Below are 15,000 nucleotides of genomic sequence, written 5' to 3' on the forward strand. Positions count from 1 at the left end.
TCTACTTCTTCCCCATCTTTACCTCCCCCTTTTCCTCATCCCACCTCCCGCAACTTGACGCCTATGTTTATCAGCCAAGCATAGCCCGGGTTCCCCCCCACCCACCCATCCTTGCTCTTCCCCCCCTTCCCCCCCTCTTTACCTTCTGCCATGACCTAAGCGCCCTTCTTGTTTCTCCCCTTCAGTCTCCCATGACCTGGGTTTCTCCTCCTCCTCGTCCTCCTCCTCTTCTTCTTCTCACTGGGGGGAGGAGGGGTCTGCCGATACTATATCGACCTTCGAAGTTCTCTGTCAGAGGAAAGTGTGACCCGTTTCTTGTCTGTCGAACTCGCTACTATGCAATGTGTCCCTTCGTGTCAGATCCTGTCACGCTGTGTCACGTGATTACTCTGTCATAGTTCACATCACTCCTCCTCCTCCTCCTCCTCCTCCTCCTCCTCCTCTTCTTCTTCCTCCTTCCCCTGGTTGGCAAGGCTCTGATTTGGTCTGTAAACACCAGGACTTCACCTCTATACACTCAATACTTGTTGGCTCAATCGAAAACGTTTACTTCATTTCGTCTTCAATAGAGTTTTTTGTGAAGAAGTTGCCTTGTATAATAATATCGAAGTCCATCGCCTAAGCCTTTTGCGTCTTTAAGGCTATAGCGACAAGGGCTGACTCAGAGAGGATGTGTGTGAACAGCAAATAATAAAAGTGGTTGTTAGTCCCAAGAAGGGAGAAAACCTAACGGGCAACCCTGCAGGTCTGTGGCTTAGTGTATTAGGTCGAAAGAGGATGTAACAATGTTTTTGAACAACAATGGCACCTGAATGTAATCAAAGAACATAAGTGTGTGAACAGTTGAACGCGGTAACCACTTTCACGCTTTCGCTTTACCCGAAAGTAACACCATGTTGTCGTTTGTCCGATGCCGTACGAAAGAATGTGGATGTTTATATGCGTTGATAAGACTGTCAACGAATGCAAATACGCGTATATGCGTACAACTCATGTGTCCTCTTGTGGTACACAAATATTATCACTTTTTTCTCGTTAGAAATTGAGAAAAGGTTTTAATAGATCACGGTACATCGACAGAGGAAATTGAACTAAACGGCTGTGACCGCTGAGTCGTTGCATGTTAACGGACTTTTTGTGAATGTTCCGCGTCATCGGGACCATTCGCATTCGCTCAGAAAGTGAAAACACTCCACACATAGTAACGAAGACGGCTAATGTTTTAGACCAAAAGGCTTGACTGCTCAAGGTCGATACTATGAAATAGCGAGAACCCTGCTTATATCTGGTGAAAGTCTGTGTTCGGGATCAGTGGGTCTGTATGGTGAACGATGGAAACGAAGTGATCGTACAAGGACTTTGTGCAAACGAGATGTTTGCATACATAAACAAGTCGGATCGAGTTCGTGTGTTTGTAAACGGAAGAAACAAAAACAACAAATAAAGATAATCTGCGGAAAGGGAAAGGCATACTAAATTTTATCAATGAAATAGAAAAGAGGAGAGAGAGGTTTGAATTGTTGATGTCGTCTGCTTGAGGTTTGTAAACATTGAAACAAGTGCTTGCGCATGCGTTCACCGACGCGGGCTCTCCACACGACCTTGGCTGCCTCAACAGTAATAGAATACTTTTCCCCGTGTTTCATCGTGCCATTTGTCGAGGTATACAAGCGTGTGTACAAACAAACGAACACACACCCACGCGCATACGTACACACACACGCACACAAACACACACACGTAAATATATATACAGTATATACATATACATTTTTTATAAAGATGGGCGTAGGTTAAAATAAATTATAAATGAATGTATATGTGAACAAAATAAACGAGGAAATAAATAGACAAATGAAAAAAGCCTAAGATAAAGATAAGACAAAAAATAAGATGAAATAAAAATAAATGAAAGAATCAGCCATTTCCTGTACCCCATTCATCCTCGTGAGAATATGACACTCCACCATGACATTCAGCCGACCTCATCCACCTCTCCACCTGACAAGACGAACTTTTCTTACTCCACCCTGCGCTCCACTCCCTAGGTCAATCTCCATTCCATCCATAATCCATTCCTTCAACTCCCACATATTCCATTGGACCATACCTCGCCTTATTCTGCCGGAGCCCCTACGGACCAGATTATCGTGTTTTTTTTTCTAGTCCCTACAAAAGATTCTCGTTAATTTCCTTTTTTATATCCTATGGTTTGTGATACCTAGTGTTATAAGTCACTCAGCTTATTTGTTAATGACATGACATTTCATTGTCATGCCACCAATATATTTGTCTCTGTCTGTCTCTCTCTCTCTCTCTCTCTCTCTCTCTCTCTCTCTCTCTCTCTCTCTCTCTCTCTCTATATATATATATATATATATATATATATATATATATATATATATATATACACATATATAACAGGTGAAAAATGTAATCCCACATTTGTAAATCACGTGAAAACCACAGTTGGAGCAAAAAGACTAGAAACAGGGAATCTGTATATATTTGTATTGCAAACTACCATCCTCTTTAGTAGATACGAGCCATCCGACACACAACTTGTCGAATGATTCGCCATAATAAAGACTCAATGAAATTAGAATAGAGAATGAGCCACTCAAGTACCGTCGGGGAACTACCAGGTCGTAGTCCAGGTCGTTCCTTTTGTACGGCCTGGGTGGCTCAAAGCTATCGTCTCTGCTTCATAATAAGCAGTCGTATATATATATATATATATATATATATATATATATATATATATATATATATATGTATATATATGTATATATATATATATATATATATATATATATATATATATATAATGTGTGTGTGTGTGATTCACCGATCCACGGGTAATGCTGTGACCTTACACGCGCATATACACCCAACTCCCAGTCCACGAGATTTGGAGTAACGACTCGCAGCGCAGCGATTGATTTTTTTTCAGTCCTGGGCAGGATTCGAACCCGGACCGCCGTAGTGGCAGCCGGGAACTCTACAGACTGCGCCACCGAGAGTGTGTGTGTGTGTGTGTGTGTGTGTGTGTGTGTGTGTGTGTGTGTGTGTGTGTGTGTGTGTGTGTGTGTGTGAGTGTGCTATTCTATGGTCTCAATAGTAGTATTATTACAAATACACAATAATTAACAAACTATCAGTAATTACACCACAATAATAACTCTCCTGACCTAATAACAACTTCACTTGACCTGTTACCCAGTTCGGCAGAGAAAATTGCTCCCAACTTGAAAAGGCATAAATGAAAGTGAAGCGGTGATGACCCAGTAAGGAACAGAAGCCTTAGAGTTCCGCCCACCCTCGCATTTCGTATTCGCGAACTACTAATTCGCGACCCCGGGATTAACAACAAGATATGGACGGGGAGGAGGAGGAGGAGGTGGAAGGAGAGGGGAGCGGAGAATGTGGTCAGGAAGGGGGGTGGAGAAGGGAGGGGACAGATTATACCCGTCTCGGACATCTAACACCTCCTTTTTGTATCCGGAGAGGCTATCATTGGTATCACTTCTACGTGCCCCTTGGGACGAGGAGGACTTCGTGGTTTACCGAAGTCTTAGTGTGATGATTAATGTGATTTTTAGAAGGAGGATGGAGGCAAAGTATTCTTCATTATGAGGTATATATATATATATTGTAGATATCAGCATGATCACAATTCACAATTTTTCTAAGAACATGGACATCCAGAACTCTTCCTATCTTTTCTTTGGATCCAACTACATAGTCCAACCACCTTTCCATCCACCACCCTTTCCCATGTGTACTTATGTATGATCACAATTCATAATTTTCCTGAGGCAGCATAGTCAAACTAGTAGAGATTTTTGTACCTACGTTTCGAAGTTACACACTTTCATTTTCAAGGCATAATGAATAGATACAAGAATCAATAAATATACAGGAAAGTGTTACATAAAACGAGCAAAGAAGAGGTAACAAACAGATAAGTTAATGGAGAATAAGCATGAGAAATCCAAAGGACGAATATAAGGTCATATTCAGGAGAAAAGGTCATTCACCTCACTGGACGGACAAATGACCACCCACGCCGAGGGATGGACAAATGATCACCCACACAGTAGGGAGTAGATGATTTGATATTATCTACATGGAAATGCGCGATCGCGGCTTTGGAAGAAGGAAGAATTTGGAGTTCTTGAAGTTGTTTATTCGTATTGGGGTTGCAGTGTTTGATATGTAGCGTTTCAAAAATCGCGAGTGTCTTGTGGCCTCTTTCAATATCAATGATAAAATGGAAGTGCATTTCACGAGGTCATCTCTTGTGAGTCATAATTGGTGGTGGTCTCTGCAGTGATTTTTTAAGGCGCTTGGTAATAAATGTAGATTTAGCCTTCTCGTAACTTTAGTGGTAGTCACACCAATATACGACATATGAGACCGACAGTCCTCATGTTGGCATTCGTATTTGTATACAGGATGACTGCGCTGAGGGAGAGGGCGTTAGGGAGTGCTGTTGTATCTCATGACAAGTTTACAAATATTTTTATTTCTCATGACAAGTTTACAAATATTTTTATTTTTATAGAAAATAACAAGATTAAACCTATCGCTATAGTTGCTACGTTTGGCATTTCTTTTAACAATATCCTTGATTACACGTTCTTCGATATTGTACGAGGTTAACATCTGGGGACTTGTAATATAGATTAGTTTTGTTACCTGGTAATATGTTCTGCGAGGAAGGGTCTTGCTGGTGATGCCAGTTGTCCATATCGCGTTTGGTTGCACTGGTAACGACGTGATCCATGATCAAAATACGGACTCTGTGAGGACGGAGCTTTTGTTTGTATGACGTTGTGCTTGTTACATCTCTATCAACTGCACAGTCGTGATACACATAACTGAGATTAAGTAAAAGAATCCGGGGAAACGGGGTGAGGACATTGGGGCCTAGGAAAACTGAAGGAGATGAAGCAATTGTCTGAATACAGGATCTACGAGCATTTGGGATACCTTGTCTATTTCTCTGTGGAAGTTTTTTTTTTTCATTCACTACAGTGGGACAGAGCTCTCATGACGAAAGCTGCGATACCAATTTCCTTGAATCGGGCATGGCATTTGCTCTGCCCATTTAATCAGTGACCAGACTTAGTCGATTTGACGTAGACTGAAGTAGAAATTGTGTCCACCTCGACATTCAGGACGATATTTAAGAAGGGAAGGGAGCCATCAGTATTGTTTATCACGGTGAAGTGTAGTACGGATTTCTTCTCGTAGGTTTGATGTAAAACTAATAGTTCGGCCTCACTGTTTGCACAAATTAAAATGTCTATATCGGCAGTGAGGCCGAGCCGCTATTTTACGTCAAACCTTCGAAGACAAATCCGGCCTGCACTTCACCAAGGAAAAGAGTACCGATGGCGTCTTTCCTTTCTTAGATGTCCACAAGCATGTCGAGGCGGCCACAAATTCTATTTCAGTCTACGTCAAATCTACTAACTCTGGTCACTGCTGAAATGGGCAAAGCTAATGCCATGACCGATTCAAGGAAACTACCCACACTGCCCCTCACCAATTATCCCCCCCTGTTCCTCTCCTGACCTTCCCATTGCCTTTCCAACTATACTCAACAAAATGATCCCTCTAAACCCACTACATTCACATTTGCCCCTTTTCCTTTGCAAAGTGGAAGTATACAGGCACTCTTCCAGTTCTCCGCCACTCTCTCCTCCCTTAGACACACATCACTAGCCAATCCTCTACAACCATACCTCCTTTACTTCAGAGGCTCTGCATGACACCCATCTAACTCAGGAGCCTGACCAGCTCTCATCATTTTCGAAATTCCTTGTACCTCGTCTTTTCCTACATCTTTTCCATTTTTCTCTCCCATCAGTCATTTTCTTAGCCCCTCCCACTGTCACAATCAATCAATCCCTATCCTCCTCCACATTCAACAACTCTATGAAATACACTATTCATTATCCCTATATCGCCTTCACTTCCACTAACATCTGTCCCTCTGCACATTTTACCTTTTTCTCTACCTGACTCACCCTCTCGCTCTCTAAACTTCCTTCGAAAACATATTTCTATTATTAAAAAAGAAAAATCGTTCTCCTACCACATTTTACATTTGTTCTCCTCCTCGTCTTATTTATCTTATGTTTTACTTCTCTTGTCTTTATATTGTGACTCTCATATGCTTCCAGAGTCGTACTTTGCATCCAATCCACATATGCTCGTTTATTTTCTTCTATTATCATCTTCACCTCATCGTCTCGCCACTCATTATCCTTTCTTCTATTTCTTCCTATCTTCCTTATTCCGCATACCGTTTTTGCACACTTTGTCACTTCCTCCTTAAAACAAACCCATTCCTCTTCTGCTCCCATCTCTACTGTCTTTCATCACTTCCCATACTTCCTTCAGCTTCTAGTATTCTTTCTCCTTTTCCCTCTCATTCAAGTTGTTTACCCTAAACACCTCTCTGTTTTCCACCTTTTTCCTTTTCCTGAACCTGTCCTTCACTTTCAATTTCCTTCCATCAAAATATGATCTAACATTTTCCCACTTTATCTCCTAAGGACATGGATATCCAGAACTCTTCCTATCCTTCCTTTGGATGTCACTACATTGTCCATTGACGCCCTGGCAACCACTGTCCCGTCCACCACCCTTCCCCATGTGTACTTATGCTTGACTTTATTAGATAGCGTGTTAGCTATTCTCAGCTCTTTCATTATCAACTTCCTACATCATCATCAGCTCTCCACTAAAAGTTTTTCCTGGTATTCCAAACTTCCCTACCACTCCATCTTTTGGTTCATCCCTACTCTAGCATTGAGATTTTCCAACATTACTACATTGACATTCCTCCCAAAAATCTCTAAGCACTCGTTTAAACCTATCCAAAAATATTTGTTTCCTCTTCACTCTTCTCACTATCAGGTGCATATGCGCTTACAAAAACCCACACACCCCATCCCAGTTTCACCATCATCCACATTCACCTTGATACTTTCCTCCACTCCACAACACGCTAACCCTTTCTTCCTTCGCCCCTTCTTCACTACCAACAGTCTCCCCAAAACATTCCCAAGCTCATATTCACCCTCTTTTTCAATTTAGTTTCACTCAGGGCTAACACATCCATCTTCCTTCTCAAAAGCACACTGCCTATCTCCTCCCTTTTATTCTAATCTGCACCGCAGCTATACATATTTAATGATCTATCTTTTTTTTATTCTGGTTGGAAATATCTTCCCATACCCTTTTATGCCTTGACCTCTTGTAGGGCAATTGTATAGAGCAGGAAACCTAGTCCCATCACTCGGTTCCACTTTGACGCTTTTTATGACTCACATGGGAACACTGTATGTATACATATACATACATGAATAACAAATGAACGAATTTTCAAAGATAACAGGGAATATCACATGCACCAACCCCAAAGACAAATTATCCCTCATTATTTATTACCTAACCCCCCAAAGGCTCTAACCAGTTCTTGAGAAACAACCTCTCCAGGGACCACAGCATCCTGAAACATGTGGTATGCCAGTACACCTGACTCGAAGATGGTTGTAAACTTCTTAAAGACACGACCTACATTGCTGTCACCACAGCATCTGTCAGCAGGAGACTGACTCTGCACGCTCGTGGAGGATGCATACACAAACATATGACACAATCCCACAACAGAACCCCCCACTAGACAGGAACTAGATGGTAATACAAAAACACTCAAACATTGCAACAATCTGGAAAAAAAAAGAAAAAAGAAAACTGCACATATTTGAGAAAGTTTACATCTCATAACACGCACCACTCATGAACATACAAACAGATACATTAGGAAAGTTATGACTACACAATAAACCTGTTGTATCAAGACAATTTCCCACTCACGTAACTCAGTGAAACCTTACCTATTTTGCACCAGTGAATGACTTTCCTATTTTGTAGTGACCCCTAAAAACCTTGCATAATAGCCCGCCCTTTTCATATATTTTTCGTTTACTTAAAGATGGTTGTATGTTTCAACCGAAAACTTATTATTGTGTAACATTTTTCTTCGCATTACACTATGGATCTCGATCTGTTAGACGACTTAAGAAATTTACCAAAAATATTATTGACAGGGCATTAGCTCTGGTCTTTAATAAGGCATGTTTAAAAGAGAGTTAATTCCCCTAATGTACCAATATATATATATATATATATATATATTATATATATATATATATATATATATATATATATATGTATATATACATATATATATTTGCATTCGTGACAAAGACCTCACCCACCGTCGATAAAGGTACGAGTACACAATTATCAAACACCTCAATTTGCTTCCCAGGACATGTCTTTTTTTCGGGAAGTTGTCATAAACACAAACATTCCGTGTTTTGCTGTAAGGTTGCTGTCCCCACCTTTGAAAAAAATGTAGCCTTCTCCATACGTTACTTCCTTTCAAGGTCTTGAAAAATAGAAAAAAATAAAAGAATGTCGTCCTTCACTTAACTGGTTTTGTATCCGCATAGACCTCTCTCACCCTTTGTATTATGGAATTCCTTTCAAGTCAGAAAGTCTGCTCCCAGCAAATTTGCAAAATTACTTATCTGTTAACTCTGGTGCTTTGTGCTTAAGCTATCGCATTGTGGCTTAATATTTTGACGGAAAAAGAGAATGTTTATTATCCATAAGAGTTGTTCATAAGGAGTTTTGTAACGGGTGATTGTGGGCATAGATATGATAATACCTTTGTTTTAATAGGAACTCAACGAATGCAGCGCTTACACACACACACACACACACACACACACAAACACATGAAAATAGCAATGAAATACAAGAAATCGGGATGAAATGATGTAACGAGCGGAGTCCCACAGGGCTCATACAAGGGTCGGTTCTTGAAATACGGAAATGACGTGATTGAAAAATGCAGCAAACTGCAGTGACATGCTTGGAGATGTTGCAAAGGTCATGAGAAGAGTGAAGGACGAAGGGGACTGTAGCTTATTACAAGATGTAGACAATTATGTATGTGAATGAGAGTCGAGCGTGGAAACTTAAGCTTAACGCCAGAAGATGGTTAAAGATCAGAGAGGTCATTACTGGATTACTCATAGAGAAATGATTCATTCAAAGAAAGTTTAATGCCAGAAGATGGTTAAAGATCAGAGAGGTCATTACTGGATTACTCATAGAGAAATGATTCATTCAAAGGAAAAATAGTCCGGGAGTTCTGGTCACGTATACCGTGTCACCTGACAAGCCTATCAGCAAAATCGTGGGTGAAACATATGCACATGTGTGTGTCTGTGTGTGATTCACCACCATGGTCTTGGATCACGTGTTGGACTCGTGATCGACAGCTATTTCCCTTCCGGAAGAGAGCTCAGAGTTCATATATGACCGGTCTATGGGTAATGTTGTGACCTTACACACATACCCAACTCCCCGCCCACGAGAGTTGGAGTAACAACCCGCAGCGCAGCGATACTGAAATTACTTCAGCCCTGGTTGGGATTCAAGCCCAGACAGCCGTAGTGAAATCTGCGACAATATGCGTGAATGTGTGTGTATGTGTGTGTGTGCGTTTTCGTGTGTGTGCGTTTGCGTGTGTGTGCGTTTGCGTGTGTGTGTGTGTGTGCGTTTGCGTGTATGTGTGTGTGTGTGTGCGTGTGTGTGAGTTTGTGTGTGTATGTCCATGCATTCGGTACAGTCACGCCATATGCATGTTAACCACGCTAAACTACAGCATACGCTGTTAACGACCAATTCCGCTATCGCGGTAGACGATCAGACAATATACGATAAAAAATGTGTTCGGTATACTCGTATATCTACGAAAGCATCTGCGTGTCTTCATCACATATAAAAACGTTGTCACGATCGCAGTTTACAACTTCCGCTACTACGAAGATAAATACTAGAAGAAGCACACACACACACACACACACACACACACACACACACACACACACACACACACACACACACACACACACACACACACACACACACACACACACACATTCACGCATATTGTCTCAGATTTCTCTAATGATTTATTTATATATTTATTTATTTTGTTATTATTATCATTCTTACTAAGAACGAATTCTTTGTATAACTAAAATCCAACACATCAGTTCTGGGCGAGTCATCGCATCGACATGATTCAACGAGTCAGTTGGATAATTAAACTTTCCGGACCAGAGGTCTCCTGAAATCGAATAAAATCACCTGGTGGGTGAGTGTCTGGTCAGGACGGAACCCTCCGATGATTAGATGTTGCCAAAAAGAAAAAAAAGTTGTGAAATTACGAAAGTGTTCAATACTTGTCACACGTCTTCCATCTTCCTTTATCGTTTCGATTTTCATTTTTCATTTTAAAGAGAGAAAATGTCAATTCCTTAATCTCAGCGTATTTATTTATAAATTCATTTGTCTATTAATTCTTTTGCAACAAAATGTTACGCCCTTTTCGCGTTTAAACGAAGATTTTTTCGTTTGTGTACCACGGCTGAATGTAATTATACGAGACTTAATCCGACATGACCTTGGAAAAAGAGTTAATTTTCATTTTAGTGAATTATTCTCGTTTACAACGGTGTCATAATCTTAAGCGTACTAGTCTCGCCCTTAGTTGTGGGTTCGAATCCCACACTCCTTTCCGATTATCAGCAAAAACTGCTACCTGCCCCCAACAGTCCCTAAAGCGCATTTTAGGGCAAAGGTGGCTGCTTCGGCCGCAGATAATCAGCGCCTCCTGGCGTCGGGTCTTTATCAGCTTGTTCTCGTATATCATGGAACCCAAGAAGGACAGCCAATAGTAATGGTCCTGCAAGATAGACGTCGGGTAGAACCATCTCCCTGCTTTGCATCTTCAAACCTGTCAACACCCTTACTTTCACTAGGAGGTGCAACCCCGAGAGGATGATTTTCGGTCTCCGAACCAAACCTAAGCTCTCTTTTTATTATGTTTGGATTCAATTTTTCACACAAAGAGAACCGACAACCGGTGACTGATCCATTCCTTCTATCACTACAAGTCCCACAGTAATGTCATACAGACAATATGAGAATATAAGAAAAGAGGAGACTGCAAGAGACCTTAAGGCCTATACCAAGCAGTTCCGTATCCCTTGCCGCCTGTAATTCCTATCCATAAAGTTATCTCATCTTCTCTTAAAAAAAAAAACAATTATTTTCCGCGCTCACACCGTTGTGTTTCAGCGTTGTTTCCGAAACATCTCTGGCAGGGTCTGAGGATCGTTGCCGGACAATGTGGGGGCAGTGGATTCCATTCCTAAGACTCGCAACAACAATTGTACGTCTAATGAATATACATATATATATATCTATATATATATATATATATATATATATATATATATATATATATATATGCTAATAAGAACACAGGTACGTGTGTTCACTTATGCAAAGTAGACCACTTGGAAAAAGAAACTAACGAAGTAGAGCGCTTTCGTATATTACATCATCAGTCACTGGTACTTTTTGCACTGGGTGTAATATACGAAAGCGCTCTGCTTCGTTAGTTTTTTTTTTCCAAGTGGTACTTTGCATATATATGTGTGTATATGTATATATATATATATATATATATTATATATATATATATATATATATATATATATATATATATATATATATATATATCTTTCAGCTTGGGATCCCAACCACAGCTGAGGATAATTTGATGTTACGTTAGAACAGGATTTAATGGGGTTAAACTGGGATTAACTAGAATTAACTGGGGCGGTACTAACCCCCATAGGTAGTCCAAACCTTCTTGGGGACAAGATTATTTCGAGTCAACCAAAGATTATGGAGAAAGGCTTTTTGTGCTGTGTCAAGCGTTTTGGTGAACAGAAATTCATAAGATTTGTCCAACGGTACAAAATAAGTTGAAACGCGAAATTATACTTAGTTTTTTTTTGTGGTTCTTGCTTGTGTCCTATACCCTATGATACATGCACGTAGATAATCTATATCACTCTATGTATTCTATTGGTTAAACACTTATTAATTTTATTTTATTTACTTGTTTTTTGCTTCATCTATTTCGTTATAATTTTTTACTTTAATCCTTTCATATTGGGGGGCCATTTTGCCCTGCTTATACATAAACACAAACGTGTGCTCCCAATGAGATACTTACCCCGCGTCCTCTTTTCCCCGTCTATTTGTCCACACCCCTATTACATCAACACTATAGAGAACTTTTTGTTCCTCCCTGTTCCCGTTACCTGAGGACCTTGCCCCTCCAGTTGGCACATAGCTGGTCAAGTGTCCTGGGTCAGACCCCTCAAGGCGCCTCGCCCTGGCACCGTCACAGGTACTTGGCAACAGTGGAGCGTTCAGAAACCCCACCATCGGTGCCTTTGGTGGGTTTGCGTCCGGTGACGTTGTTGGTTAAGGAGATTCTGTGGCCCAGAAACATGACAACTTGCTGGTGGCTCCAGACGCTCCCAGAGGTATGACCTTTGTGTTGAAGGGGTTTTCTGGCTGACCCCAAACCCCGCTCACTTGGACATAGAAAAATGGGATTAGAAGGATTTCCAGGACGAGGTATGGAAATCGTCGTCTAAGAAAAACACTCGAAGAAAGATTGATGTAATGATTCGGTTGGTTGTTTTTGTTTGGTTATTTTGTTTGGGTGTTTAATTCTCTGTTTTATTCTGTTCTGTTTTTTGTTTTCTTCTTCGTCAGAACTCGTTATGGACCTAAAAGTTTCCTGTCGTCACATTTTGCCTTTGTCATCCTTCGTAATTGGACGGGGAGGTGGAGGGGAAGGAAGAGAGGGGGGGGAGACACTTGGGAAGTTAATAGTGATCAGTACGGGGGGGATGGGGGGGTAGGGGTGACCTGATAAGAGGTTGTGGAGGTAGAAAGGTGGGGAGGTGGGGGGGACGAAAGGGGAGGAAGCAAATGAGGTCAGGAGGTAGACAAAATCCTCCAGATAGAAGAGGAAGGGGTGGGAGTTGAGATGAGAGATTTTCGGAACAAACTGGGAGGAGAGAGAAGTGGTGGGATTTGCAAGGTCAGACTCCCAAGCGATGGGAGAAAGAGCGTTCTGGTGTGGGAGTTGAGGGAGAAAGGGAAGGGAGCAAAGGATAAAGGCCACGTCCTTGGAGAGGACAAAGTGTAGTGTGTACACTTGATGGATATATGTACTACGCCAAAGGGTCGCCGAGCCGTTGGGTTGCATAAGTAAGAGTGTACGCAAGTCATTGTCTACATACATACATACATACATACATACATACATACATACATGCACAGAGGCATACATATATTCTTATATACATACATATATACATGCATGCAGTACATCTATACCTACCTACTAACCTAAATACATACATACATACATACATACATACATACATACATATGTACGTCCATACATACATACATACGTACATACATACATACATACACTCACATACATACATACGTACATACATACGCATAAGCATACATATATTCTTATATACACACATATGTACATGCATACAGTACATCTATACCTACCTACCTACTAACCTACATATATACATGCATACATATATCCATACGTACATACATGCATACATATATATCCATACATACATATATCCATACATACATATATCCATATGTACATATACCCATACATACATATATACATACATACATGCATACATGCATACATATATCCATGATACATACATACATACATACATGCATACATACATACATACATCACTGGAAACAAACATAGCGATGAATGTGTATAACCACTAATGGATCACTTCTGACCATCTCCCATACAGTCACCCGATGCATCCCCAGTTTCCATACTGACACGATTACTCTAATGTGACCACATTTCACGTAGAGGGTCCTCTGACCTTATACCACCAGTTCACCTTATACCAGTCCCCCCACCCACCCCCCTTCCCCCTCTCTCCCCCTCCCTGCGACCTCCCTTAAGTTGTTACCCAATCGAACGCCTTAATTCCATTCACGAAACATTACCAATGGTATTTTTTGTGTTAACCATTCCCCCATAGATATCTCCCTAGAAATCACCTTCACCCCACCAGGGGGACGTATATACGTGTGTGTGTGTGTGTGTGTGTGTGTGTGTGTGTGTGTGTGTGTGTGTGTGCATGTATATCCTGGAGTAGGTGAGTCACGTGACCCTAATTGGAAAAATGGCGCTCTGGTGGTAAAGTTGAGTAGTTCTCCAGTAGGGTCTCACACCTTTTCCTCGTCTTCCTCCTCCTCCTCCTCCTCCTCTTCGTCCTCTTCCTCTTCCTCCTCTTGGTCCTCTTCCTCTTCGTCCTCCCCCTCTCCAGTTTGTCAGGATCCGCCCTGACATAAACTAATCAATCTTGGCATAGGATAATACACACACACACACACACACACACACACACACACACACACACACACACACACACACACACACACACACACACACACACACACACACACACACACACACACACACACACACACACACACACACACACACAAACAAACTGGCAGACAGGGAAAGCACGTACCGTCCAGCATTCTCCTGAGATTTATTTGTCGTCTGCGTCGGAGTAAGCGCGGTTGATAGACGACTTGACGTCAGTCGGTCCGCACGAGAAGCAGTCATGTTCCTTTTCAGACCTGACCTTCTGACAAAGAATCATCCCCTTTCACAACTGGAACTTTGTATTTGCCCTTTTCTTTCACTCACTTTCTGTCCTTTTTATATATATTGGATTGTGTGTGTATTTATTTATGTATACGAAGCCAACAAACTTCCGATTTCGTCTTCAGTGCATTTTGTACGTCTCTTCGATACCCATCAAGCGATGTTACATTCCCCCAACAGTCCAAGCATTTAAGGCAAAGGTGACAGCTTCGGCCGCAGCTACTCAGCGCCTCCTGGCGTAGGCTCCTCATCTTTTTCCTCTTCTTCATTTATGT

The sequence above is a fragment of the Oratosquilla oratoria genome, chromosome 23 (genome assembly GCF_046742065.1).
Source record: "Oratosquilla oratoria isolate Oo_2021 chromosome 23, ASM4674206v1, whole genome shotgun sequence".
NCBI lineage: Eukaryota > Metazoa > Arthropoda > Malacostraca > Stomatopoda > Squillidae > Oratosquilla > Oratosquilla oratoria.